Below are 26,184 nucleotides of genomic sequence, written 5' to 3' on the forward strand. Positions count from 1 at the left end.
CAATAACAAGAGGCAGCAGGCTTTGGGGGTGGCAGTTAGCGGTTGGATTCCAGGTGGAATGTTGGTGTGTACCGCGAGGCTTGTTGTGGCTGGTGGATCCTAGGTAACCGGGCAGAGTTCTGTGGGTGGATCAGGGTGATGGAGGGGCTGCCACCCTCTGTGGAGCTTGGCTTAGTTCTTTGGTCTGGGAAGCTGTGTAAGTTCGAGATACTGCTGCTGTTCCCCTAAGACCTGAGTTCAAGGGTCAGTTTCCAGAACCTGAAAGGCAGACAGTGGAAGATCAGCCTATCATCAGCTTACTGGTAAGGCTCCGAAGTACTTTCAGACTTGCCCAGTCCTGTTGAAGTCGACCTTATGGGAGACACGAAGAGAAGCTGGCTGAAAAGCTGGCTGCACGGACTGAGGAGAGATGCGAACACATTGATTAGAAATATTCTGCTACAATGGAGAATACTGGCCTGGAGACAGCTGTAGACAATACCAGGATCAAAAGACATTCATGAGACATATTGAACCTTGCTGATACTGGCAGAAACATACAGAGTGCCAACGTGGACTTGTGGAAGTTCCTCAATTCTCTGCTCCAAGAACGGGTCCAAGATGCCTGACGTCTAAAAGAGAAGAGATGGCAGAGATGATCAAAACGCTCATGTTCTTGAAAGAGGTCGTGAGAATCCACACTTCCCAAGGCGCATTTCCAAGCCATTCAGACCGAAATGCACCAATCACAGGTAAGCCTTATTCCAGGTTCGGGCCTAGCTAGCAAGAACTTTCTCTTCCATCCCCTCCACTCAGGCATCCATATTGAAGGATCAGTACCTGACCTGCAATGAGCCAGTACGAGAAATGCAAGCCCTTCTTAGAATCAGAATTCTTCCTGCTTCACACTCTGTGAACAACAGTGAACTCCTTAAAGGTCAAATACTCTCGACTGAAATAGCTAGGAATTGAAAACTTCACTCACACGAAGAAACACTGTCCTTCCTCTAGATTCAGCCAATGCTGGGTTTATGTCAACTCTGGGGTGAAGGGAATGTGGTAAGTGAGGGGAATCTTTGACTGAACTTGAATATGTACTAGGCCTCATATTTTCAAGACAGTATAGGTAAATATTATAAGTCTGAAAGTGAACTCAACTGTAAAAGTCGACAAAGACATTAAAGATTCAGCTTATGTGGAGAGTCATTCACTTGATTCAAGCCCTCGGGGCACTATATCATGGGGGAGCAGACTTGGTTGCGTTAAATGACTTTAACCAACATGATCGGATGATTAAGCGTTCTCATCACTGATAGAAAAACACCTGTTTCTCAATAGCCTAACATAGCCACAGCAGGGTTCTCATAAATATAATGCTTCTAGGTGGTTTTGGATTCAAACCTAAATGTATATATTTGGTTTGTTTTCTTTTGTATTTTCCTAGAGTGGGATGATACACCTAGAAATGCCAACACTGGCCAGTAGGAGTCATAGGGAGTAAAGGGCACAACATGCACAAGTGAATCCAATGTTGGGGGTTATTCCTATTTTTCAATAGGTATTTCATGGTTCCTGTTGGTTTCGGAGGCTTCAACAGGAAAGAGTTGACATGACCCCTTTAACAGTTTGGACCGCTAGTTTGCATTCTATCTGTCTAGGTTTTCCTTAGTGCTGACAAAATGGTACCAAAATTGACAAGTCTGGCTTCTAGGTCGATTTAGTATTTTTCAAAAGCTAACTTCATTTTCGTATAACTCCCTAAACATGTAAACCGATTCTATTAAACTTGTTAAAGCCTGAAAATGAGATGTCAACACAATGTCAAAACTGGAGTCTTCGGACAATCCTTCCCACCATGGCTGTATAGAAACAAAGAGCAAAACAAAAATCACATTTCTGTGATATGAATCTGGATAGTGTTTATTCATCGATGCCCAGTTGGCAGAGAAGCAGTGCAACGTGCGCACACTCGCTCCCATGTACACAGCAATGGAAATATCCACTCACCCAGCCCTTGGCACAGGACACTTGCCGAAGAGAGGTCTGTTACTTCCAAAGACAGGATGAGGCCTCAGAACACCTGGAAGCAGGAGAAGGAAAAGCACGGAGTGGATACCAGTGAGCCCTGTTGATGGAGCAGTAAAGGTGAAACTCTCTTTAACTTGGACGCACACTCTCAAGCGGACAGGAGACATGGGATTGAAGGTGATGTGCTGAGTGTTAGAAGAGTGCACAGCAGACGCTTGGCTGGCAGAACTCAAAGAAACCAGCACAAAATATCCCCAAAGTTGATTCTGAGACCAAGATACGAGCTGCCAAATTTGAGGTAGCAGAGGCAGCGGTCAGTGAGGAATAGGGCTATGGATGATGGCACACGATGGTTCTCAGGGATCTAGAGTGGGTTGTGGGATGTGGTGGGTCTATCAAGAGAGCAAACCCACCAGTGACACCAATGAGAAAGCAACTACACTGGCGTGCGCGGTTGAGATTATCTATATGTCCCATGGCTACACACAGTGAATCTGCAGGATCAGGAACCAATTGGGCATTTGGCCAATAGAGCACGTGTGGGGCTGAATCATAGATATCATGCATCGGGCCTGAGGGATCCAGGGGGCCTTCAATTTGAAATCAGAATGAAAAGCCTTAGGATCTGCTACATTCATAACCTGCTCTAGGATTATGGTTTGATTCGAGGCACAGGGTGCGCAACAGCTCTCTGGTTGCCTTCGTGCACCCGTGCCACAAGGACGAGAGGACAAGAAAGAGAGGTCCAAGTCCACAGCGTGAGAAGTGGAAGCATTTCCTTCTGCATTATCTCCCAAAAGCCGATGCTACATTTTGGATGGCACCGGCACGGTACGGCACCGAGGACACCAAGGTCGGTCTGCGGAATCTTTCCAGCAGGCCCTGATGTGTGACATCCATAGATCTGCTTCCACTGGTGTTTCTGTAGACAGAGAAGCTCTGGGAAGGACTGGTTTCACTGGGAGATTCCCGTGGCACTACAAAGCACAAACGCACACTCAGTTGGCTGTTTTGGAAACACTCCAAAATGTCACAGAGCAGAATGCAGAGCTGAGAACTTTAGAAGCTTCATTTCCACAAGAGGAAGTGTCCTGTGCACTTTCAGAATTGTGAGATAAGCGTAATCAAAAGGAGTTTATGCTAATCGAAATAGTATGTGGTGTTCATCAAAACAAAGGCAACACCAGCAATTGGAGGGGAAACAGGCAACACACACAGGAACAGGACATGGCATCAATGTCTAGGAGAAATTGTCCTCACAGGAATCCCATGGAATTGCGCAGAGCAAAGAGTCTAACGTTTTCACTTAACAAAGCCCTACAAGTCTACATTAGATACCTGATATTACCTGACCAGTGGAGATGAAGAAGTACAGTAAAAGAAGCAGGAAGTTCCATTTTCAGTTCCAAAGAGATTGAAGGCCCAAAAGATAAGCTTTCAAACAACTAGACTGCAAAACTCTATCCAGAGCAAGTATTGAAAACGGAGGTTAGGGAATCCCTGAAAAACAACAGTGTCTCAGAATCACAAAAGGCAGAATGCCAGAAAAGGGGAAGAGAAAGTCGAAAGACGAGCCAAATATCAGAAAACTCAATGGATGGGATAATATCAAGGCTAAAATTCAGTCCTAAGCAGACTACATAATGCAGAGGGACGCGTGAATGACTGTGAAGACAGGGGGAAAGAAATCCCTCGTCAGAAACAGACATAGGAAAGCAAGTGCAAACCAATGAACACATTGCTGTTGAATCCTGGGGTAAGACAAGGCATGAAAGACTAGGATTCGTAAGAGTCCCAGATGGAAAAGCAAGAGAGAAAGAAACACAAAATTTCTGAAAAGTGATCTGTCGAAAAATCAGACTGAAACTTGCTGAAAGCCAAGACAGAATCATCTATGCGAATTCAGGAAGTACACAGCATCCAAAGGAGGTGGAATCCCAATAGACCTACCAGCAGCTGAAGGAGTCAAATCAACAAAGTTGATGAGCATCCCAGTGATTTAAAATGTGCCTGGAGGAAAACCACATAGTCCCAAGAGAACCTCCAGAGGGGTTTCAGCCTATATATCGGCAGCCATATTGCAGGAGAGGGAGGAGTGCCAGGACATAGACCACATCCTGAATGGCCAAATGCTGCCATCTAGGGTAGCCTAGGCCACATGACCGCCATTTCTAATAACGGCAGAGCTAGAGAATTTCACAGACCGGCCAATCTTAAAAGAATTCAGCAGTTCCAACTTTATCCTAAAAGAAAGGTTGAGAATCCTCCCCTGAAGAGAAAAGCAGCAAGAAGAAAAGGAAAGAAGAAAACCAGTATTGGAAATGCAAGAAGAGCATGAGTGGCAAAAAGAAACAAGAAGAAGGCAAGGAGGACATCAAAACCCTAAAGATGGGAGAGGGAAGCAGGAAGTCCTAGGTGATTGGAAGCACTACCTTAAGTAAATCAGCTTATATGACTCTCTGTTGGAAGCGAACGGAGAGATGCATGGCCTGACGTGATTGCAAAACTAACGAGAAGCAGACCAACAAAGAATCAAACCAACAAACAAGCACCCAAAGGGTACGGTTGGCTGACAGATACCAAGGGAACCATGATTATTCGAAAGAAAATACTCTAGGTGATGTCAAGTATCATTCAGCCCGCATCGACCCAGTATCGCGGCTTGCATGTACTCAGCACACTTGTATTCGGAAATCAGAGGCGTGCATTTATATTCGTAAATATTGATTCATAAGAGCATATCGTGACCTACCCAAAGGCCGATTTGGAGTCAAATGGATTCCTAGTCCGTGATATAGACTTGCAAGTCTTCCAACAGGATGAATGAATGCCATATTCTAGCCTACGTCGAGAAGAAATGGCATAAGCCTATAATAAAGACAAGTAGCTCTGCAAAAGTGTACTAAGTGCAAAACAGACAGACAGTAAAGTGCACATTGGGGTTGGTTTCATTTCTAGGAATTTCAGCCCCCATGAAACCAATGGATCCATGTCCTGAGAGTGCGGGGTTTTCAGCAGAAATCAATCGACGTGTATGTAATCCGGGTGTCCGGATGTTACAGGAACAATAGTTTCCTGTAGTGGGTCTCTGTGTACTGTGAACTGTTAGACAGTTTAAAGACGTGTGAAACCATCAACTGAAAATGGAAACACTTCCCTCCGTTGGTAGTGTGCATAGAGATCTGAACAAAAGGGAAGAGGGAAGAACAAAGGCCCATGGGACGCTAGTGGGTAGAATCACATTTACCTTAGGAACCGCTCGTCGGGTACAGCCCCTCCCCCAACACTGACAAGATGCAGGAGCCATTGGGGATGGCAGTTAGCTGTTGCATTCCAGGTGGAATGTTGGTGTGTACCGCGAGGCTTGTTGTGGCTGGTGGATCCTAGGTAACCGGGCAGAGTTCTGTGGGTGGATCAGTGTGATGGAGGGGCTGCCGCCCTCTGTGGAGCTTGGCTTAGGTCTTTGTTCCGGGAAGCTGTGTCAGTTCGAGATACTGCTGCTGCCCAAAGACCTGAGTTCACGGGTCAGTTTCCAGAACCTGAAAGGCCAGAGAGTGGAAGATCTGCCTGTCATCAGCTTACTGGTGAGGCTCCGAGGTACTGTCAGACTTGCCCAGTCCTGGTGAAGTCGACTTTATGGGAGACACGAAGAGAAGCTGGCCGAAAAGCTGGCTGCACGGATTGAGGAGAGATGCGAACACACTGATGAGAGATGTTGTGCTACAGTGGAGAATACTGGCCTGGAGACAGCTGTAGAAGATACCAGGCTCGAAAGACATTCATGAGACATATTGAACCTCGCTGATCCTGGCAGAAACCTACGGAGTGCCAACGTGGACTTGAGGAAGTTCCTCGATTCTCTGCTCCAAGAACGGGTCCAAGATCCCTGACGTCTAAAAGAGAAAGATGGCCGAGATGATCAAAACGCTCATGTTCTTGGAAGAGGTCGTGAAAATCCACACGTCCCAAGGGGCATTTCCAAGCCCTTGAGACCAAAATGCACCAAGCCCAGGTAAGCCTTTTCCCAGGTTGGGGCCTAGCTATCAAGCACTTGCTCTTCCCTCCCCTCCACTCAGGCATCCATTTGAAGGATCAGAACCTGAGCTGCAATGAAGCTAGTACGAGAATGGCAAGCCCCTCCTAGAACCAGAGTTCCTCAAGCTTCACACTCTGTGAACAACAGTGATCTCCTTAAAGGTCAAATAGTCTCGACTGAAATATATAGGGATTGAATACTTACCTCCCACAAAGAAACGATGGCCGTCCACTAGAATCCGCAAATGCTGGGTTTATGTCTTCTCTGGGGTGAAGGGAGTGTGGTAAGTTAGGGGAATCTTTGACTGAACTTGAATATGTATTATGCCTCCGTTTTTCAAGACAGTCTAGGTAAATATTAGAATCAGATAGTGAACTGAACTGTAAAAGTCGCCAATGACATTAAAGACACAGCTATGTGGACAGTCTTTCAATTGAGTCAAGCCGCCGGGGGCATTATATCATGGGGTGCAGACTTGGTTGCGTTAAATTGCTTTACCCAACATGATCGGATGATTAAGGTTTCTCATCACTGATAGGAGAACACCTGGTTCTCAATAGTCTAGCACAGCTGCAGCAGGGTTCCCTGAGTTATAATGCTTCTATGTGCTTTTGGATTCAAACCTAAATGTATTTAGTTGGTTTGCTTTCTCTTGTATTTTCCTAGAGAGGGATGTTACCCCTTGAAATGCCAACACTGGCCAGTAGGTGTCTTTGCGAGTAAAGGGCACCACATGCACTAGTGAATCCAAGGTTGGGGGTTATTTCATGTTTCCAGTAGGTATTTCATGGTTCCTGTTGGTTTCAGAGGCTTCAACAGGAAAGAGTTGACATGAACCCTTTAAGAGTTTGGACTGCTAATTTGCATTCTATCTGTCTATGTTTTCCTTACAGCTGACAAAATGTTACCGAAATTGACAATTCTGGTTTCTAGGTCCATTTAGTACGTTTCAAAACTAACTTCATTTTCGTATAAATCCCAAAACATGTAAATCAATTCTATTAAACTTTTTAAAGACTGCAAATGAGATATCAACACAATGTCAAAACTGTAGTGTTCGGAAAATCCCTCCCACCACGGCTGTATAGCAACATAGAGCTAAACAAAAATCACATTTCTGTGAAATGTATCTGGAAAGTGTAGATTCATCGATGCCCAGTTGGCAGAGAAACAGTGCAACCTGCGCTCACACGCTCCCATGTACAAAGCAATGGAAACATCCACTCACACAGCCATTGGCACAGGACACTTGCCGAACAGAAGTCTGTTACTTCCAAGGACAGGATGAGACCTCAGAACCCCTGGAAGCAGGAGAAGGCAAAGCAGATAATGGAAACAAGTGCAGGGTCTGACCCCTGGTGATGGAGCAGCAAAGGTGAAACTCTCTTTAACTTGGACGCACACTCTCAAGCTGACAGGAGACATGGGATTGAAGGTGATGCGCTGAGTGTTAGAAGAGTGCACAGCAGATGCTTGGCTGACAGAATTCCAAGAAACCAGCGCAAAATATCCCCACAGTTGATTCTGAGACCGAGATCTGAGCTGCCAAATTTGAGGTAGCAGAGGCAGCGTTCAGGGAGGGATAGGGCTACGGATGATGGCATACGCTGAGTCTCAGGGATCTGGAGTGCGTTGTGGGATGTGGTGGGTCCTATCAAGAGAGCAAACCGACCCGTGACCCCAATGAGAAAGCAACCACACTGGCGCGCGCGGTTGAGATTACCGATATGTCCCATGGCCACACCCAGTGCATCTGCAGGACCAGAGACCAATTGGACATTTTGCCAATAGAGCACGTGTGGGGCTGAATCAGAGATATCGTGCATCTGGTCTGAGGGATCCAGGGGGCCTTGGGTTTGAAATCAGAATGAAAAGCCTTAGGATCTTCTTCATTCATAACCTGGGCTAGGATTATGGATTTGTTTGAGGCACAGGATGCACAACAACTCTGTGGTTGCCTCCGTGCACCCGTGCCACAAGGATGAGAGGACAAGGAAGAGTGGTCCAAGTCCACCGCGTGAGAAGATGAAGTATTTCCTCCAGCATTATCTCCCAAAAGCAGATGCTACGTTTTGAATGGCACAGGCACGGTACTGCACCGAGGACACCAAGATCAGTCTGCGGGATCTTTCCAGCAGGCCCTGAAGTGTGACATCCATACATATGATTCCACAGGTGTTTCTGTAGACAGCGAAGTTCTGGGAAGGACTGGTTTCATTGGGACATTCCCGTGGCATTATAAAGCACAAGCGCACTCTCAGTTTGCTGTTTTGGAATCACTCCAAAATGACATAGAGCAGAATGCAGAGCTGAGAGCCTTTAGAAGCTTCATTTCCACCAGAGGATGTGCCCTGTGAACATTCAGATTTGTGAGATAAGCGTAATGAAAATGAGGTTATGCTAATCGAAATTGTATGGGGTGTTCATCACAACAAAGGCAACACAAGCAATTGGAGAAATACCAGACAACACACTCAGGAACAGGACATGGCATCAATGTCTAGCAGAAATTGTCCTCGCAGAAATCCCGTGGAATTGCGTAGAGCCAAGAGTCTAAAATTTCTCTCAATAAAACCCTAGAAATCTACATTAGATACCTGAAATTACCTGACCAGTAGAGATGAAGAAGTACAGTGAAAGAAACAAGAAGTACGATTTTTAATTCCAATGAGGTTGAAGGCCCAAAAGATAAGCTTTCAAACAACTAGACTGCAAAACGCTATCCAGAGCAAGTATTGAAAACGGAGGTGAGGGAAACACTGAAGAACAACAGTGTCTCAGAATCACAAAAGGCAGAATACCAGAAAAGGGGAAGAGAAAGCCTTAAGACGAGCCAAATAATACCAGAAAACTCAGTGGATGAGATAATATCAGGGCTAAAATTCAGTCCTAAGCAGACTAGATAATGCGGAGGGACGCGTGAATGACTGTGAAGACAGGGGAACAGAAATCCCTCGGTCAGAAGCAGACATAGGAAAGCAAGTGCAAACCAATGAAAACATTGCTGTTGAATCCTGGGTAAGACAAGGCATGAAAGACTAGGATTCGAAAGAGTCCCAGATGGAAAAGCAAGAGATAAAGAAACAAAAAATGTCTGAAAAGATATCTGTAGAAAAGTCAGACTGAAACTAGCTGAAAGCTAAGAAAGAATCATCTATGCGAATTCAGGAAGTACACAGCGTCCAGAGGAGGTGGAATCCCAATAGACCTACCAGCAGCTGTAGGATTCAAATCAAGAAAGTTCATGAGCATCCCAGTGATTTAAAACGCGCCTGGAAAAAATCACCAGAGTCACAAGGGAACCTCCAGAGGGGTTTCAGCTGATATCTCGGGCAGAATATTGCAGGACAGGGAGGAGTGCCAGGACATAGACCATAACCTGAATGGCAAAATGCTGCCATCTCGGGTAGCCTATGTCACATGACCGCCATTTCTAATAACGGCAGAGCAGGAGATTTCCACAGACCGGCAAATCTTAAAAGAATTCAGCAGTTCGAAACTTATCCTACAAGAAAGGATGAGAATTCTCCCCTGAATAGAAATGCAGCAAGATGAAATGGAAAGAAGAAAACCAGTATTGGAAATGCAAGAAGAGCATGAGTGGCAAAGAAGAAACTAGAAGAAGGCAAGGAGGACATCCAAACCCTAAAGATGGGAGAGGGAAGCAGGAAATCCTAGGTGATTGGAAGCACTATCTTAAGTGAATCAGCTTATGTGACTCTCTGTTGGAAGCGAACGGAGAGATGCATGGCCTGACGTGTTTGCAAAACAAACGAGAAGCAGACCAACAAAGAATCAAACAAACAAAAAAGCACCAAAAGGGTACGTTTGGCTGACATATAACAAGGGAACCATGATTATTCAAAAGAAATTACCCAAGGTGATGTCAAGGATGTTTCAGCACCCATTGAGCCAGTTTCGCGGCTTCAATGTACTCAGCACACTTGTATTCGGAAATCAGAGGCGTGCATTTATATTCGTAAATATTGATTGATATGAGCAAATCGTGACCTACCCCAAATGCCGATTTGGAATCAAATGGATTCCTAGTCCGTGATATAGACTTGCAAGTCTTCCAACAGGATGAATGAATGCCATATTCTAGCCTACGTCGAGAAGAAATGGCATAAGCCTATAACAAAGACAAGTAGCTCTGCAAAAGTGTACTAAGAGCAAAAGAGACAGACAGTAAAGTGCACATTGGGGTTGGATTCATTCCTAGGAATTTCAGCCCCCATGAAACCAATGGATCCATGTCCTGAGAGTGCGGGGGCTTCAGCAGAGATCATCCGACGGATATGTATTCTGGGTGTCCGGATATTACAGGAACATAAGTTTCCTTTAGTAGGTCTCTGTGTACTGTGAACGGTTAGAAAGTTTAAAGACGTGTGAAATAAATCAACTGAAAATGGACACACTTCCCTCCGTTGGTACTGTGCATACAGATCTGAAGAGAAGGAGAGAGGGAAGAACAAAGGCCCATGGGACGCTAGTGGGTAGAATCACATTTACCTTAGGAACCGCTCGTCGGATGCAGCCCCTCCCCCAACACTGACAAGATGCAGCAGCCATTGGGGATGGCAGTTAGCGGTTGGATTCCAGGTGGAATGTTGGTGTGTACCGCAAGGCTTGTTGTGGCTGGTGGATCCTAGGTAACCGGGCAGAGTTCTGTGGGTGGATCAGTGTGATGGAGGGGCTGCCGCCCTCTGTGGAGCTTGGCTTAGCTCTTTGTTCCGGGAAGCTGTGTCAGTTCGAGATACTGCTGCTGCCCAAAGACCTGAGTTCACGGGTCAGTTTCCAGGACCTGAAAGGGCAGACAGTGGAAGATCTGCCTGTCATCAGCTTACTGGTGAGGCTCCGAGGTACTTTCAGGCTTGCCCAGTCCTGTTGAAGTCGACTTTATGGGAGACATGAAGAGAAGCTGGCCGAAAAGCTGGCTGCACGGATTGAGGAGAGATGCGAACACACTGAAGAGAGATGTTGTGCTACAGTGGAGAATACTGGCCTGGAGACAGCTGTAGAGGATACCAGGCTCCAAAGGCTTTCATGAGACATATTGAACCTCGCTGACACTGGCAGAAACATACGGAGTGCCAACGTGGACTTGAGGAAGTTCCTCAATTCTCTGCTCCAAGAACGGGTCCAAGATCCCTGACGTCTAAAAGGAAGAGATGGCAGAGGTGATCGAATCGCTGAAGTTCTTGGAAGAGGTCTTGAGAATCCACACATCCCAAGGGGCATTTCCAAGCCATTCATACCAAAGTGCAGCAAGCCCAGGTAAGCATTTTCCCAGGTTTGGGCCTAGCTCTCAAGCACTTGCTCTTCCCTCCCCTCCACTCAGGCATCCATTTTGAAGGATCACTACCTGAGCTGCTATGAAGCCAGCACGGGAAGAGCAAGCCCCTCCTACAATAAGAGTTCCTCCAGCTTCACACTCTGTGAACATCTGTGAAAATCTTAAAGGTCAAATAGTCTCGACTGCAATAGATAGGAATTGAATACTTTGCTCACACAAAGAAACGATAGCCTTCTGCTAGATTCAGCAAATGCTGGATTTATGCCTTTTCTGGGGAGAATGGAGTGTGGTAAGTGAGGGGAATATTTGACTGAACTTGAATATGTATTAGGCCTCCGTTTTTCAAGACATTATAGGTAAATATTATAACTCAGATAGGGAACTGAAGTGTAAAAGTCGCCAATGACATTAAAGATACAGATTATGAGGACCGTCTTTCAGTTGAGTCAAGCCCCCGGGAGCTCTATAGCATGGGCGTTGCAGACTTGGTTGCGTTAAATTGCTTTACCCAACATTATCGAATGATTAAGCGTTCTCATCACTGATAGAAGAACACCTGGCTCTCAGTAGACTAGCATGGCTGCAGCAGGGTTCTCATAGCTACAATGCTTCTAGTTGATTTTGCATTCAAACCTAAATGTATATATTTGGTTTGTTTTCTCTTATATTTTCCAAGAGAGGGATGTTACCCCTTGAAATGCCATCATTGGCCAGTAGGTGTCATTGGGAGTAAAGGGCACCAAATGCACAAGTGAATCCAAGGTTGGGGGTTATTTCATGTTTCCAATAGATACTTCATGGTTCCTGTTGGTTGACCCCTTTAACAGTTTGGACTGCTACTTTGCATTCTATCTGTCTATGTTTTCCTTACAGCTGACAAAATGTTACCGAAATTGACAATTCTGGTTTCTAGGTCCATTTAGTACGTTTCAAAACTAACTTCATTTTCGTATAACTCCCAAAACATGTAAATCAATTCTATTAAACTTATTAAAGACTGCAAATGAGATATCAACACAATGTCAAAACTGTAGTGTTCGGACAATCCCTCCCACCACGGCTGTATAGATACAAAGAGCTAAACAAAAATCACATTTCTGTGAAATGTATCTGGAAAGTGTTGATTCATCGATGCCCAGTTGGCAGAGAAGCAGTGCAACCTGCGCTCACATGCTCCCATGTACAAAGCATTGGAAACATCCAGTCAAACAGCCCTTGGCACAGGACACTTGCCAAAGAGAGGTCTGCTACTTCCAAGGACAGGATGAGGCCTCAGAACCCCTGGAAACAGGAGAAGGCAAAGCAGGGAATGGAAACCAGTGCAGGGTCTGACCCCTGGTGATGGAGCAGCAAAGGTGAAACTCTCTTTAACCTGGACGCACACTCTCAAGGGGACAGGAGACATGGGATTGAAGGTGATGCGCTGAGTGTTAGAAGAGTGCACAGCAGATGCTTGGCTGACAGAATTCCAAGAAACCAGCGCAAAATATCCCCACAGTTGATTCTGAGACCAAGATCTGAGCTGCCAAATTTGAGGTAGCAGAGGCAGCGGTCAGTGAGGGATAGGGCTTCGGATGATGGCACACGCTGATTTTTAGGGATCTGGATTGCATTGTGGGATGTGGTGGGTCCTATCAAGAGAGCAAACCGACCCGTGACCCCAATGAGAAAGCAACAACACTGGCGCACGCGGTTGAGATTACCGATATGTCCCATGGCCACACCCAGTGCATCTGCAGGACCAGAGACCAATTGGACATTTTGCCAATAGAGCACGTGTGGGGCTGAATCAGAGATATCGTGCATCGGGTCTGAGGGATCCAGGGGGCCTTGGGTTTGAAATCAGAATGAAAAGCCTTAGGATCTTCTTCATTCATAACCTGGGCTAGGATTATGGATTTGTTTGAGGCACAGGATGCACAACAACTCTGTGGTTGCCTCCGTGCACCCGTGCCACAAGGATGAGAGGACAAGGAAGAGTGGTCCAAGTCCACCGTGTGAGAAGATGAAGTATTTCCTCCAGCATTATCTCCCAAAAGCAGATGCTACGTTTTGAATGGCACAGGCACGGTACTGCACCGAGGACACCAAGATCAGTCTGCGGGATCTTTCCAGCAGGCCCTGAAGTGTGACATCCATACATATGATTCCACAGGTGTTTCTGTAGACAGCGAAGTTCTGGGAAGGACTGGTTTCATTGGGACATTCCCGTGGCATTATAAAGCACAAGCGCACTCTCAGTTTGCTGTTTTGGAATCACTCCAAAATGACATAGAGCAGAATGCAGAGCTGAGAGCCTTTAGAAGCTTCATTTCCACCAGAGGATGTGCCCTGTGAACATTCAGATTTGTGAGATAAGCGTAATGAAAATGAGGTTATGCTAATCGAAATTGTATGGGGTGTTCATCACAACAAAGGCAACACAAGCAATTGGAGAAATACCAGACAACACACTCAGGAACAGGACATGGCATCAATGTCTAGCAGAAATAGTCCTCGCAGAAATCCCGTGGAATTGCGTAGAGCCAAGAGTCTAAAATTCCTCTCAACAAAACCCTAGAAGTCTACTTTAGATACCTGAAATTACCTGACCAGTAGAGATGAAGAAGTACAGTAAAAGAAACAGGAAGTACGATTTTCAATTCCAATGAGGTTGAAGGCCCAAAAGATAAGCTTTCAAACAACTAGACTGCAAAACGCTATCCAGAGCAAGTATTGAAAACAGAGGTGAGGGAAACACTGAAGAACAACAGTGTCTCAGAATCACAAAAGGCAGAATACCAGAAAAGGGGAAGAGAAAGCCTTAAGACGAGCCAAATAATATCAGAAAACTCAGTGGATGAGATAATATCAGGGCTAAAATTCAGTCCTAAGCAGACTAGATAATGCGGAGGGACGCGTGAATGACTGTGAAGACAGGGGAACAGAAATCCCTCGGTCAGAAGCAGACATAGGAAAGCAAGTGCAAACCAATGAAAACATTGCTGTTGAATCCTGGGTAAGACAAAGCATGAAAGACTAGGATTCGAAAGAGTCCCAGAAGGAAAAGCAAGAGATAAAGAAACAAAATATGTCTGAAAAGTCATCTGTAGAAAATCAGACTGAAACTAGCTGAAAGCTAAGAAAGAATCATCTATGCGAATTCAGGAAGTACACAGCGTCCAAAGGAGGTGGAATCCCTATAGACCTACCAGCAGCTGTAGGATTCAAATCAACAAAGTTCATGAGCATCCCAGTGATTTAAAACGCGCCTGGAAAAAATCACCAGAGTCACAAGAGAACCTCCAAAGGGGTTTCAGCTGATATCTCGGGGAGCAATATTGCAGGACAGGGAGGAGTGCCAGGACATAGACCATAACCTGAATGGCAAAATGCTGCCATCTCGGGTAGCCTATGCCACATGACCGCCATTTCTAATAACGGCAGAGCAAGAGATTTCCACAGACCGGCAAATCTTAAAAGAATTCAGCAGTTCGAAACTTATCCTACAAGAAAGGATGAGAATTCTCCCCTGAATAGAAATGCAGCAAGATGAAATGGAAAGAAGAAAACCAGTATTGGAAATGCAAGAAGAGCATGAGTGGCAAAGAAGAAACTAGAAGAAGGCAAGGAGGACATCCAAACCCTAAAGATGGGAGAGGGAAGCAGGAAATCCTAGGTGATTGGAAGCACTATCTTAAGTGAATCAGCTTATATGACTCTCTGTTGGAAGCGAACGGAGAGATGCATGGCCTGACGTGTTTGCAAAACAAACGAGAAGCAGACCAACAAAGAATCAAACGAACAAAAAAGCACCAAAAGGGTACGTTTGGCTGACATATAACAAGGGAACCATGATTATTCAAAAGAAATTACCCAAGGTGATGTCAAGGATGTTTCAGCACCCATTGAGCCAGTTTCGTGGCTTCAATGTACTCAGCACACTTGTATTCGGAAATCAGAGGCGTGCATTTATATTCGTAAATATTGATTGATATGAGCAAATCGTGACCTACCCCAAATGCCGATTTGGAATCAAATGGATTCCTAGTCCGTGATATAGACTTGCAAGTCTTCCAACAGGATGAATGAATGCCATATTCTAGCCTACGTCGAGAAGAAATGGCATAAGCCTATAACAAAGACAAGTAGCTCTGCAAAAGTGTACTAAGAGCAAAAGAGACAGACAGTAAAGTGCACATTGGGGTTGGATTCATTCCTAGGAATTTCAGCCCCCATGAAACCAATGGATCCATGTCCTGAGAGTGCGGGGGCTTCAGCAGAAATCGACCGACGGATATGTATTCCGGGTGTCCGGATATTACAGGAACATAAGTTTCCTTTAGTGGGTCTCTGTGTACTGTGAACGGTTAGAAAGTTTAAAGACGTGTGAAATAAATCAACTGAAAATGGACACACTTCCCTCCGTTGGTACTGTGCATACAGATCTGAAGAGAAGGAGAGAGGGAAGAACAAAGGCCCATGGGACGCTAGCGGGTAGAATCACATTTACCTTAGGAACCGCTCGTCGGATGCAGCCCCTCCCCCAACACTGACAAGATGCAGCAGCCATTGGGGATGGCAGTTAGCGGTTGGATTCCAGGTGGAATGTTGGTGTGTACCGCGAGGCTGGTGGATCCTAGGTAACCGGGCAGAGTTCTGTGGGTGGATCAGTGTGATGGAGGGGCTGCCGCCCTCTGTGGAGCTTGGCTTAGCTCTTTGTTCCGGGAAGCTGTGTCAGTTCGAGATACTGCTGCTGCCCAAAGACCTGAGTTCACGGGTCAGTTTCCAGGACCTGAAAGGGCAGACAGTGGAAGATCTGCCTGTCATCAGCTTACTGGTGAGGCTCCGAGGTACTTTCAGGCTTGCCCAGTCCTGTTGAAGTCGACTTTATGGGAGACACGAAGAGAAGCTGGCCGAAAAGCTGGCTGCACGGATTGAGGAGAGATGCGAACACACTGAAGAGAGATGTTGTGCTACAGTGGAGAATACTGGCCTGGAGACAGCTGTAGAGGATACCAGGCTCCAAAGGCTTTCATGAGACATATTGAACCTCGCTGACACTGGCAGAAACATACGGAGTGCCAACGTGGACTTGAGGAAGTTCCTCAATTCTCTGCTCCAAGAACGGGTCCAAGATCCCTGACGTCTAAAAGGAAGAGATGGCAGAGGTGATCGAATCGCTGAAGTTCTTGGAAGAGGTCTTGAGAATCCACACATCCCAAGGGGCATTTCCAAGCCATTCATACCAAAGTGCAGCAAGCCCAGGTAAGCATTTTCCCAGGTTTGGGCCTAGCTCTCAAGCACTTGCTCTTCCCTCCCCTCCACTCAGGCATCCATTTTGAAGGATCACTACCTGAGCTGCTATGAAGCCAGCACGGGAAGAGCAAGCCCCTCCTACAATAAGAGTTCCTCCAGCTTCACACTCTGTGAACATCTGTGAAAATCTTAAAGGTCAAATAGTCTCGACTGCAATAGATAGGAATTGAATACTTTGCTCACACAAAGAAACGATAGCCTTCTGCTAGATTCAGCAAATGCTGGATTTATGCCTTTTCTGGGGAGAATGGAGTGTGGTAAGTGAGGGGAATATTTGACTGAACTTGAATATGTATTAGGCCTCCATTTTTCAAGACATTATAGGTAAATATTATAACTCAGATAGGGAACTGAAGTGTAAAAGTCGCCAATGACATTAAAGATACAGATTATGAGGACCGTCTTTCAGTTGAGTCAAGCCCCCGGGAGCTCTATAGCATGGGCGTTGCAGACTTGGTTGCGTTAAATTGCTTTACCCAACATTATCGAATGATTAAGCGTTCTCATCACTGATAGAAGAACACCTGGCTCTCAGTAGACTAGCATGGCTGCAGCAGGGTTCTCATAGCTACAATGCTTCTAGTTGATTTTGCATTCAAACCTAAATGTATATATTTGGTTTGTTTTCTCTTATATTTTCCAAGAGAGGGATGTTACCCCTTGAAATGCCAACATTGGCCAGTAGGTGTCATTGGGAGTAAAGGGCACCACATGCACAAGTGAATCCAAGGTTGGGGGTTATTTCATGTTTCCAATAGATACTTCATGGTTCCTGTTGGTTTCGGAGGCTTCAACAGGAAAGAGTTGACATGACCCCTTTAACAGTTTGGACTGCTACTTTGCATTCTATCTGTCTATGTTTTCCTTACAGCTGACAAAATGTTACCGAAATTGACAATTCTGGTTTCTAGGTCCATTTAGTACGTTTCAAAACTAACTTCATTTTCGTATAACTCCCAAAACATGTAAATCAATTCTATTAAACTTATTAAAGACTGCAAATGAGATATCAACACAATGTCAAAACTGTAGTGTTCGGACAATCCCTCCCACCACGGCTGTATAGATACAAAGAGCTAAACAAAAATCACATTTCTGTGAAATGTATCTGGAAAGTGTTGATTCATTGATGCACAGTTGGCAGAGAAGCAGTGCAACCTGCGCTCACACGCTCCCATGTACAAAGCATTGGAAACATCCAGTCAAACAGCCCTTGGCACAGGACACTTGCCAAAGAGAGGTCTGCTACTTCCAAGGACAGGATGAGGCCTCAGAACCCCTGGAAACAGGAGAAGGCAAAGCAGGGAATGGAAACCAGTGCAGGGTCTGACCCCTGGTGATGGAGCAGCAAAGGTGAAACTCTCTTTAACCTGGACGCACACTCTCAAGGGGACAGGAGACATGGGATTGAAGGTGATGCGCTGAGTGTTAGAAGAGTGCACAGCAGATGCTTCGCTGACAGAACTCCAAGAAACCAGAGCGAAATATCCCCACAGTTGATTCTGAGACCAAGATCTGAGCTGCCAGATTTGAGGTAGCAGAGGCAGCGGTCAGTGAGGGATAGGGCTTCGGATGATGGCACACGCTGAGTCTCAGGGATCTGGAGTGCGTTGTGGGATGTGGTGGGTCCTATCAAGAGAGCAAACCGACCCGTGACCCCAATGAGAAAGCAACCACACTGGCGCGCGCGGTTGAGATTACCGATATGTCCCATGGCCACACCCAGTGCATCTGCAGGACCAGAGACCAATTGGACATTTTGCCAATAGAGCACGTGTGGGGCTGAATCAGAGATATCGTGCATCGGGTCTGAGGGATCCAGGGGGCCTTGGGTTTGAAATCAGAATGAAAAGCCTTAGGATCTTCTTCATTCATAACCTGGGCTAGGATTATGGATTTGTTTGAGGCACAGGATGCACAACTCTGTGGTTGCCTCCGTGCACCCGTGCCACAAGGATGAGAGGACAAGGAAGAGTGGTCCAAGTCCACCGTGTGAGAAGATGAAGTATTTCCTCCAGCATTATCTCCCAAAAGCAGATGCTACGTTTTGAATGGCACAGGCACGGTACTGCACCGAGGACACCAAGATCAGTCTGCGGGATCTTTCCAGCAGGCCCTGAAGTGTGACATCCATACATATGATTCCACAGGTGTTTCTGTAGACAGCGAAGTTCTGGGAAGGACTGGTTTCATTGGGACATTCCCGTGGCATTATAAAGCACAAGCGCACTCTCAGTTTGCTGTTTTGGAATCACTCCAAAATGACATAGAGCAGAATGCAGAGCTGAGAGCCTTTAGAAGCTTCATTTCCACCAGAGGATGTGCCCTGTGAATATTCAGATTTGTGAGATAAGTGTAATGAAAATGAGGTTATGCTAATCGAACTAGCATGGGGTGTTCATCACAACAAAGGCAACACAAGCAATTGGAGAAATACCAGACAACACACTCAGGAACAGGACATGGCATTAATGTCTAGCAGAAATTGTCCTCGCAGAAATCCCATGGAATTGCGTAGAGCCAAGAGTCTAAAATTTCTCTCAACAAAACCCTAGAAGTCTACATTAGATACCTGAAATTACCTGACCAGTAGAGATGAAGAAGTACAGTAAAAGAAACAGGAAGTACGATTTTCAATTCCAATGAGGTTGAAGGCCCAAAAGATAAGCTTTCAAACAACTAGACTGCAAAATGCTATCCAGAGCAAGTATTGAAAACGGAGGTGAGGGAAACACTGAAGAACAACAGTGTCTCAGAATCACAAAAGGCAGAATACCAGAAAAGGGGAAGAGAAAGCCTTAAGACGAGCCAAATAATACCAGAAAACTCAGTGGATGAGATAAAATCAGGGCTAAAATTCAGTCCTAAGCAGACTAGATAATGCGGAGGGACGCGTGAATGACTGTGAAGACAGGGGAACAGAAATCCCTCGGTCAGAAGCAGACATAGGAAAGCAAGTGCAAACCAATGAAAACATTGCTGTTGAATCCTGGGTAAGACAAAGCATGGAAGACTAGGATTCGAAAGAGTCCCAGAAGGAAAAGCAAGAGATAAAGAAACAAAATATGTCTGAAAAGTCATCTGTAGAACAATCAGACTGAAACTAGCTGAAAGCTAAGAAAGAATCATCTATGCGAATTCAGGAAGTACACAGCGTCCAAAGGAGGTGGAATCCCAATAGACCTACCAGCAGCTGTAGGATTCAAATCAACAAAGTTCATGAGCATCCCAGTGATTTAAAACGCGCCTGGAAAAAATCACCAGAGTCACAAGAGAACCTCCAAAGGGGTTTCAGCTGATATCTCGGGCAGCAATATTGCAGGACAGGAGGAGTGCCAGGACATAGACCATAACCTGAATGGCAAAATGCTGCCATCTCGGGTAGCCTATGCCACATGACCGCCATTTCTAATAACGGCAGAGCAAGAGATTTCCACAGACCGGCAAATCTTAAAAGAATTCAGCAGTTCGAAACTTATCCTACAAGAAACGATGAGAATTCTCCCCTGAATAGAAATGCAGCAAGATGAAATGGAAAGAAGAAAACCAGTATTGGAAATGCAAGAAGAGCATGAGTGGCAAAGAAGAAACTAGAAGAAGGCAAGGAGGACATCCAAACCCTAAAGATGGGAGAGGGAAGCAGGAAATCCTAGGTGATTGGAAGCACTATCTTAAGTGAATCAGCTTATATGACTCTCTGTTGGAAGCGAACGGAGAGATGCATGGCCTGACGTGTTTGCAAAACAAACGAGAAGCAGACCAACAAAGAATCAAACGAACAAAAAAGCACCAAAAGGGTACGTTTGGCTGACATATAACAAGGGAACCATGATTATTCAAAAGAAAATACCCAAGGTGATGTCAAGGATGTTTCAGCACCCATTGAGCCAGTTTCGTGGCTTCAATGTACTCAGCACACTTGTATTCGGAAATCAGAGGCGTGCATTTATATTCGTAAATATTGATTGATATGAGCAAATCGTGACCTACCCCAAATGCCGATTTGGAATCAAATGGATTCCTAGTCCGTGATATAGACTTGCAAGTCTTCCAACAGGATGAATGAATGCCATATTCTAGCCTACGTCGAGAAGAAATGGCATAAGCCTATAACAAAGACAAGTAGCTCTGCAAAAGTGTACTAAGAGCAAAAGAGACAGACAGTAAAGTGCACATTGGGGTTGGATTCATTCCTAGGAATTTCAGCCCCCATGAAACCAATGGATCCATGTCCTGAGAGTGCGGGGGCTTCAGCAGAAATCGACCGACGGATATGTATTCCGGGTGTCCGGATATTACAGGAACATAAGTTTCCTTTAGTGGGTCTCTGTGTACTGTGAACGGTTAGAAAGTTTAAAGACGTGTGAAATAAATCAACTGAAAATGGACACACTTCCCTCCGTTGGTACTGTGCATACAGATCTGAAGAGAAGGAGAGAGGGAAGAACAAAGGCCCATGGGACGCTAGTGGGTAGAATCACATTTACCTTAGGAACCGCTCGTCGGATGCAGCCCCTCCCCCAACACTGACAAGAGGCAGCAGCCATTGGGGATGGCAGTTAGCGGTTGGATTCCAGGTGGAATGTTGGTGTGTACCGCGAGGCTTGTTGTGGCTGGTGGATCCTAGGTAACCGGGCAGAGTTCTGTGGGTGGATCAGTGTGATGGAGGGGCTGCCGCCCTCTGTGGAGCTTGGCTTAGCTCTTTGTTCCGGGAAGCTGTGTCAGTTCGAGATACTGCTGCTGCCCAAAGACCTGAGTTCACGGGTCAGTTTCCAGGACCTGAAAGGGCAGACAGTGGAAGATCTGCCTGTCATCAGCTTACTGGTGAGGCTCCGAGGTACTTTCAGGCTTGCCCAGTCCTGTTGAAGTCGACTTTATGGGAGACACGAAGAGAAGCTGGCCGAAAAGCTGGCTGCACGGATTGAGGAGAGATGCGAACACACTGAAGAGAGATGTTGTGCTACAGTGGAGAATACTGGCCTGGAGACAGCTGTAGAGGATACCAGGCTCCAAAGGCTTTCATGAGACATATTGAACCTCGCTGACACTGGCAGAAACATACGGAGTGCCAACGTGGACTTGAGGAAGTTCCTCAATTCTCTGCTCCAAGAACGGGTCCAAGATCCCTGACGTCTAAAAGGAAGAGATGGCAGAGGTGATCGAATCGCTGAAGTTCTTGGAAGAGGTCTTGAGAATCCACACATCCCAAGGGGCATTTCCAAGCCATTCATACCAAAGTGCAGCAAGCCCAGGTAAGCATTTTCCCAGGTTTGGGCCTAGCTATCAAGCACTTGCTCTTCCCTCCCCTCCAATCAGGCATCCATTTTGAAGGATCACTACCTGAGCTGCTATGAAGCCAGCACGGGAAGAGCAAGACCCTCCTACAATAAGAGTTCCTCCAGCTTCACACTCTGTGAACATCTGTGAAAATCTTAAAGGTCAAATAGTCTCGACTGCAATAGATAGGAATTGAATACTTTGCTCACACAAAGAAACGATAGCCTTCTGCTAGATTCAGCAAATGCTGGATTTATGCCTTTTCTGGGGAGAATGGAGTGTGGTAAGTGAGGGGAATATTTGACTGAACTTGAATATGTATTAGGCCTCCGTTTTTCAAGACATTATAGGTAAATATTATAACTCAGATAGGGAACTGAAGTGTAAAAGTCGCCAATGACATTAAAGATACAGATTATGAGGACCGTCTTTCAGTTGAGTCAAGCCCCCGGGAGCTCTATAGCATGGGCGTTGCAGACTTGGTTGCGTTAAATTGCTTTACCCAACATTATCGAATGATTAAGCGTTCTCATCACTGATAGAAGAACACCTGGCTCTCAGTAGACTAGCATGGCTGCAGCAGGGTTCTCATAGCTACAATGCTTCTAGTTGATTTTGCATTCAAACCTAAATGTATATATTTGGTTTGTTTTCTCTTATATTTTCCAAGAGAGGGATGTTACCCCTTGAAATGCCAACATTGGCCAGTAGGTGTCATTGGGAGTAAAGGGCACCACATGCACAAGTGAATCCAAGGTTGGGGGTTATTTCATGTTTCCAATAGATACTTCATGGTTCCTGTTGGTTTCGGAGGCTTCAACAGGAAAGAGTTGACATGACCCCTTTAACAGTTTGGACTGCTACTTTGCATTCTATCTGTCTATGTTTTCCTTACAGCTGACAAAATGTTACCGAAATTGACAATTCTGGTTTCTAGGTCCATTTAGTACGTTTCAAAACTAACTTCATTTTCGTATAACTCCCAAAACATGTAAATCAATTCTATTAAACTTATTAAAGACTGCAAATGAGATATCAACACAATGTCAAAACTGTAGTGTTCGGACAATCCCTCCCACCACGGCTGTATAGATACAAAGAGCTAAACAAAAATCACATTTCTGTGAAATGTATCTGGAAAGTGTTGATTCATCGATGCCCAGTTGGCAGAGAAGCAGTGCAACCTGCGCTCACACGCTCCCATGTACAAAGCATTGGAAACATCCAGTCAAACAGCCCTTGGCACAGGACACTTGCCAAAGAGAGGTCTGCTACTTCCAAGGACAGGATGAGGCCTCAGAACCGCTGGAAACAGGAGAAGGCAAAGCAGGGAATGGAAACCAGTGCAGGGTCTGACCCCTGGTGATGGAGCAGCAAAGGTGAAACTCTCTTTAACCTGGACGCACACTCTCAAGGGGACAGGAGACATGGGATTGAAGGTGATGCGCTGAGTGTTAGAAGAGTGCACAGCAGATGCTTCGCTGACAGAACTCCAAGAAACCAGCGTGAAATATCCCCACAGTTGATTCTGAGACCAAGATCTGAGCTGCCAGATTTGAGGTAGCAGAGGCAGCGGTCAGTGAGGGATAGGGCTTCGGATGATGGCACACGCTGAGTCTCAGGGATCTGGAGTGCGTTGTGGGATGTGGTGGGTCCTATCAAGAGAGCAAACCGACCCGTGACCCCAATGAGAAAGCAACCACACTGGCGCGCGCGGTTGAGATTACCGATATGTCCCATGGCCACACCCAGTGCATCTGCAGGACCAGAGACCAATTGGACATTTTGCCAATAGAGCACGTGTGGGGCTGAATCAGAGATAGCGTGCATCGGGTCTGAGGGATCCAGGGGGCCTTGGGTTTGAAATCAGAATGAAAAGCCTTAGGATCTTCTTCATTCATAACCTGGGCTAGGATTATGGATTTGTTTGAGGCACAGGATGCACAACAACTCTGTGGTTGCCTCCGTGCACCCGTGCCACAAGGATGAGAGGACAAGGAAGAGTGGTCCAAGTCCACCGTGTGAGAAGATGAAGTATTTCCTCCAGCATTATCTCCCAAAAGCAGATGCTACGTTTTGAATGGCACAGGCACGGTACTGCACCGAGGACACCAAGATCAGTCTGCGGGATCTTTCCAGCAGGCCCTGAAGTGTGACATCCATACATATGATTCCACAGGTGTTTCTGTAAACAGCGAAGTTCTGGGAAGGACTGGTTTCATTGGGACATTCCCGTGGCATTATAAAGCACAAGCGCACTCTCAGTTTGCTGTTTTGGAATCACTCCAAAATGACATAGAGCAGAATGCAGAGCTGAGAGCCTTTAGAAGCTTCATTTCCACCAGAGGATGTGCCCTGTGAACATTCAGATTTGTGAGATAAGTGTAATGAAAATGAGGTTATGCTAATCGAACTAGCATGGGGTGTTCATCACAACAAAGGCAACACAAGCAATTGGAGAAATACCAGACAACACACTCAGGAACAGGACATGGCATCAATGTCTAGCAGAAATTGTCCTCGCAGAAATCCCATGGAATTGCGTAGAGCCAAGAGTCTAAAATTTCTCTCAACAAAACCCTAGAAGTCTACATTAGATACCTGAAATTACCTGACCAGTAGAGATGAAGAAGTACAGTAAAAGAAACAGGAAGTACCATTTTTAATTCCAATGAGGTTGAAGGCCCAAAAGATAAGCTTTCAAACAACTAGACTGCAAAATTCTATCCAGAGCAAGTATTGAAAACGGAGGTGAGGGAAACACTGAAGAACAACAGTGTCTCAGAATCACAAAAGGCAGAATACCAGAAAAGGAGAAGAGAAAGCCTTAAGACGAGCCAAATAATATCAGAAAACTCAGTGGATGAGATAATATCAGGGCTAAAATTCAGTCCTAAGCAGACTAGATAATGCGGAGGGACGCGTGAATGACTGTGAAGACAGGGGAACAGAAATCCCTCGGTCAGAAGCAGACATAGGAAAGCAAGTGCAAACCAATGAAAACATTGCTGTTGAATCCTGGGTAAGACAAAGCATGAAAGACTAGGATTCGAAAGAGTCCCAGAAGGAAATGCAAGAGATAAAGAAAGAAAATATGTCTGAAAAGTCATCTGTAGAAAAATCAGACAGAAACAAGCTGAAAGCTAAGAAAGAATCATCTATGCGAATTCAGGAAGTACACAGCGTCCAAAGGAGGTGGAATCCCAATAGACCTACCAGCAGCTGTAGGATTCAAATCAACAAAGTTCATGAGCATCCCAGTGATTTAAAACGCGCCTGGAAAAAATCACCAGAGTCACAAGAGAACCTCCAAAGGGGTTTCAGCTGATATCTCGGGCAGCAATATTGCAGGACAGGGAGGAGTGCCAGGACATAGACCATAACCTGAATGGCAAAATGCTGCCATCTCGGGTAGCCTATGCCACATGACCGCCATTTCTAATAACGGCAGAGCAAGAGATTTCCACAGACCGGCAAATCTTAAAAGAATTCAGCAGTTCGAAACTTATCCTACAAGAAACGATGAGAATTCTCCCCTGAATAGAAATGCAGCAAGATGAAATGGAAAGAAGAAAACCAGTATTGGAAATGCAAGAAGAGCATGAGTGGCAAAGAAGAAACTAGAAGAAGGCAAGGAGGACATCCAAACCCTAAAGATGGGAGAGGGAAGCAGGAAATCCTAGGTGATTGGAAGCACTATCTTAAGTGAATCAGCTTATATGACTCTCTGTTGGAAGCGAACGGAGAGATGCATGGCCTGGCGTGTTTGCAAAACAAACGAGAAGCAGACCAACAAAGAATCAAACGAACAAAAAAGCACCAAAAGGGTACGTTTGGCTGACATATAACAAGGGAACCATGATTATTCAAAAGAAATTACCCAAGGTGATGTCAAGGATGTTTCAGCACCCATTGAGCCAGTTTCGTGGCTTCAATGTACTCAGCACACTTGTATTCGGAAATCAGAGGCGTGCATTTATATTCGTAAATATTGATTGATATGAGCAAATCGTGACCTACCCCAAATGCCGATTTGGAATCAAATGGATTCCTAGTCCGTGATATAGACTTGCAAGTCTTCCAACAGGATGAATGAATGCCATATTCTAGCCTACGTCGAGAAGAAATGGCATAAGCCTATAACAAAGACAAGTAGCTCTGCAAAAGTGTACTAAGAGCAAAAGAGACAGACAGTAAAGTGCACATTGGGGTTGGATTCATTCCTAGGAATTTCAGCCCCCATGAAACCAATGGATCCATGTCCTGAGAG

At 45.5% G+C, this 26,184-nt stretch overlaps 1 long non-coding RNA gene across 1 annotated transcript; it reads right to left on the minus strand.

Annotated features, from left to right (window-relative positions):
• Positions 1 to 412: 412 nt before the first annotated feature.
• LOC140693877 (uncharacterized) lies at positions 413 to 5,435 on the minus strand. Its single transcript, XR_012069583.1, has 3 exons — positions 5,255 to 5,435; positions 1,987 to 2,059; positions 413 to 611 (listed from the first exon to the last, which is right to left on the minus strand). It is a non-coding gene; the product is annotated as an uncharacterized lncRNA (long non-coding RNA).
• Between the last annotated feature and the right edge of the window lie 20,749 nt (positions 5,436 to 26,184).

The sequence above is a fragment of the Vicugna pacos genome, unplaced genomic scaffold, assembly GCF_048564905.1.
Source record: "Vicugna pacos unplaced genomic scaffold, VicPac4 scaffold_20, whole genome shotgun sequence".
Lineage (NCBI taxonomy): Eukaryota > Metazoa > Chordata > Mammalia > Artiodactyla > Camelidae > Vicugna > Vicugna pacos.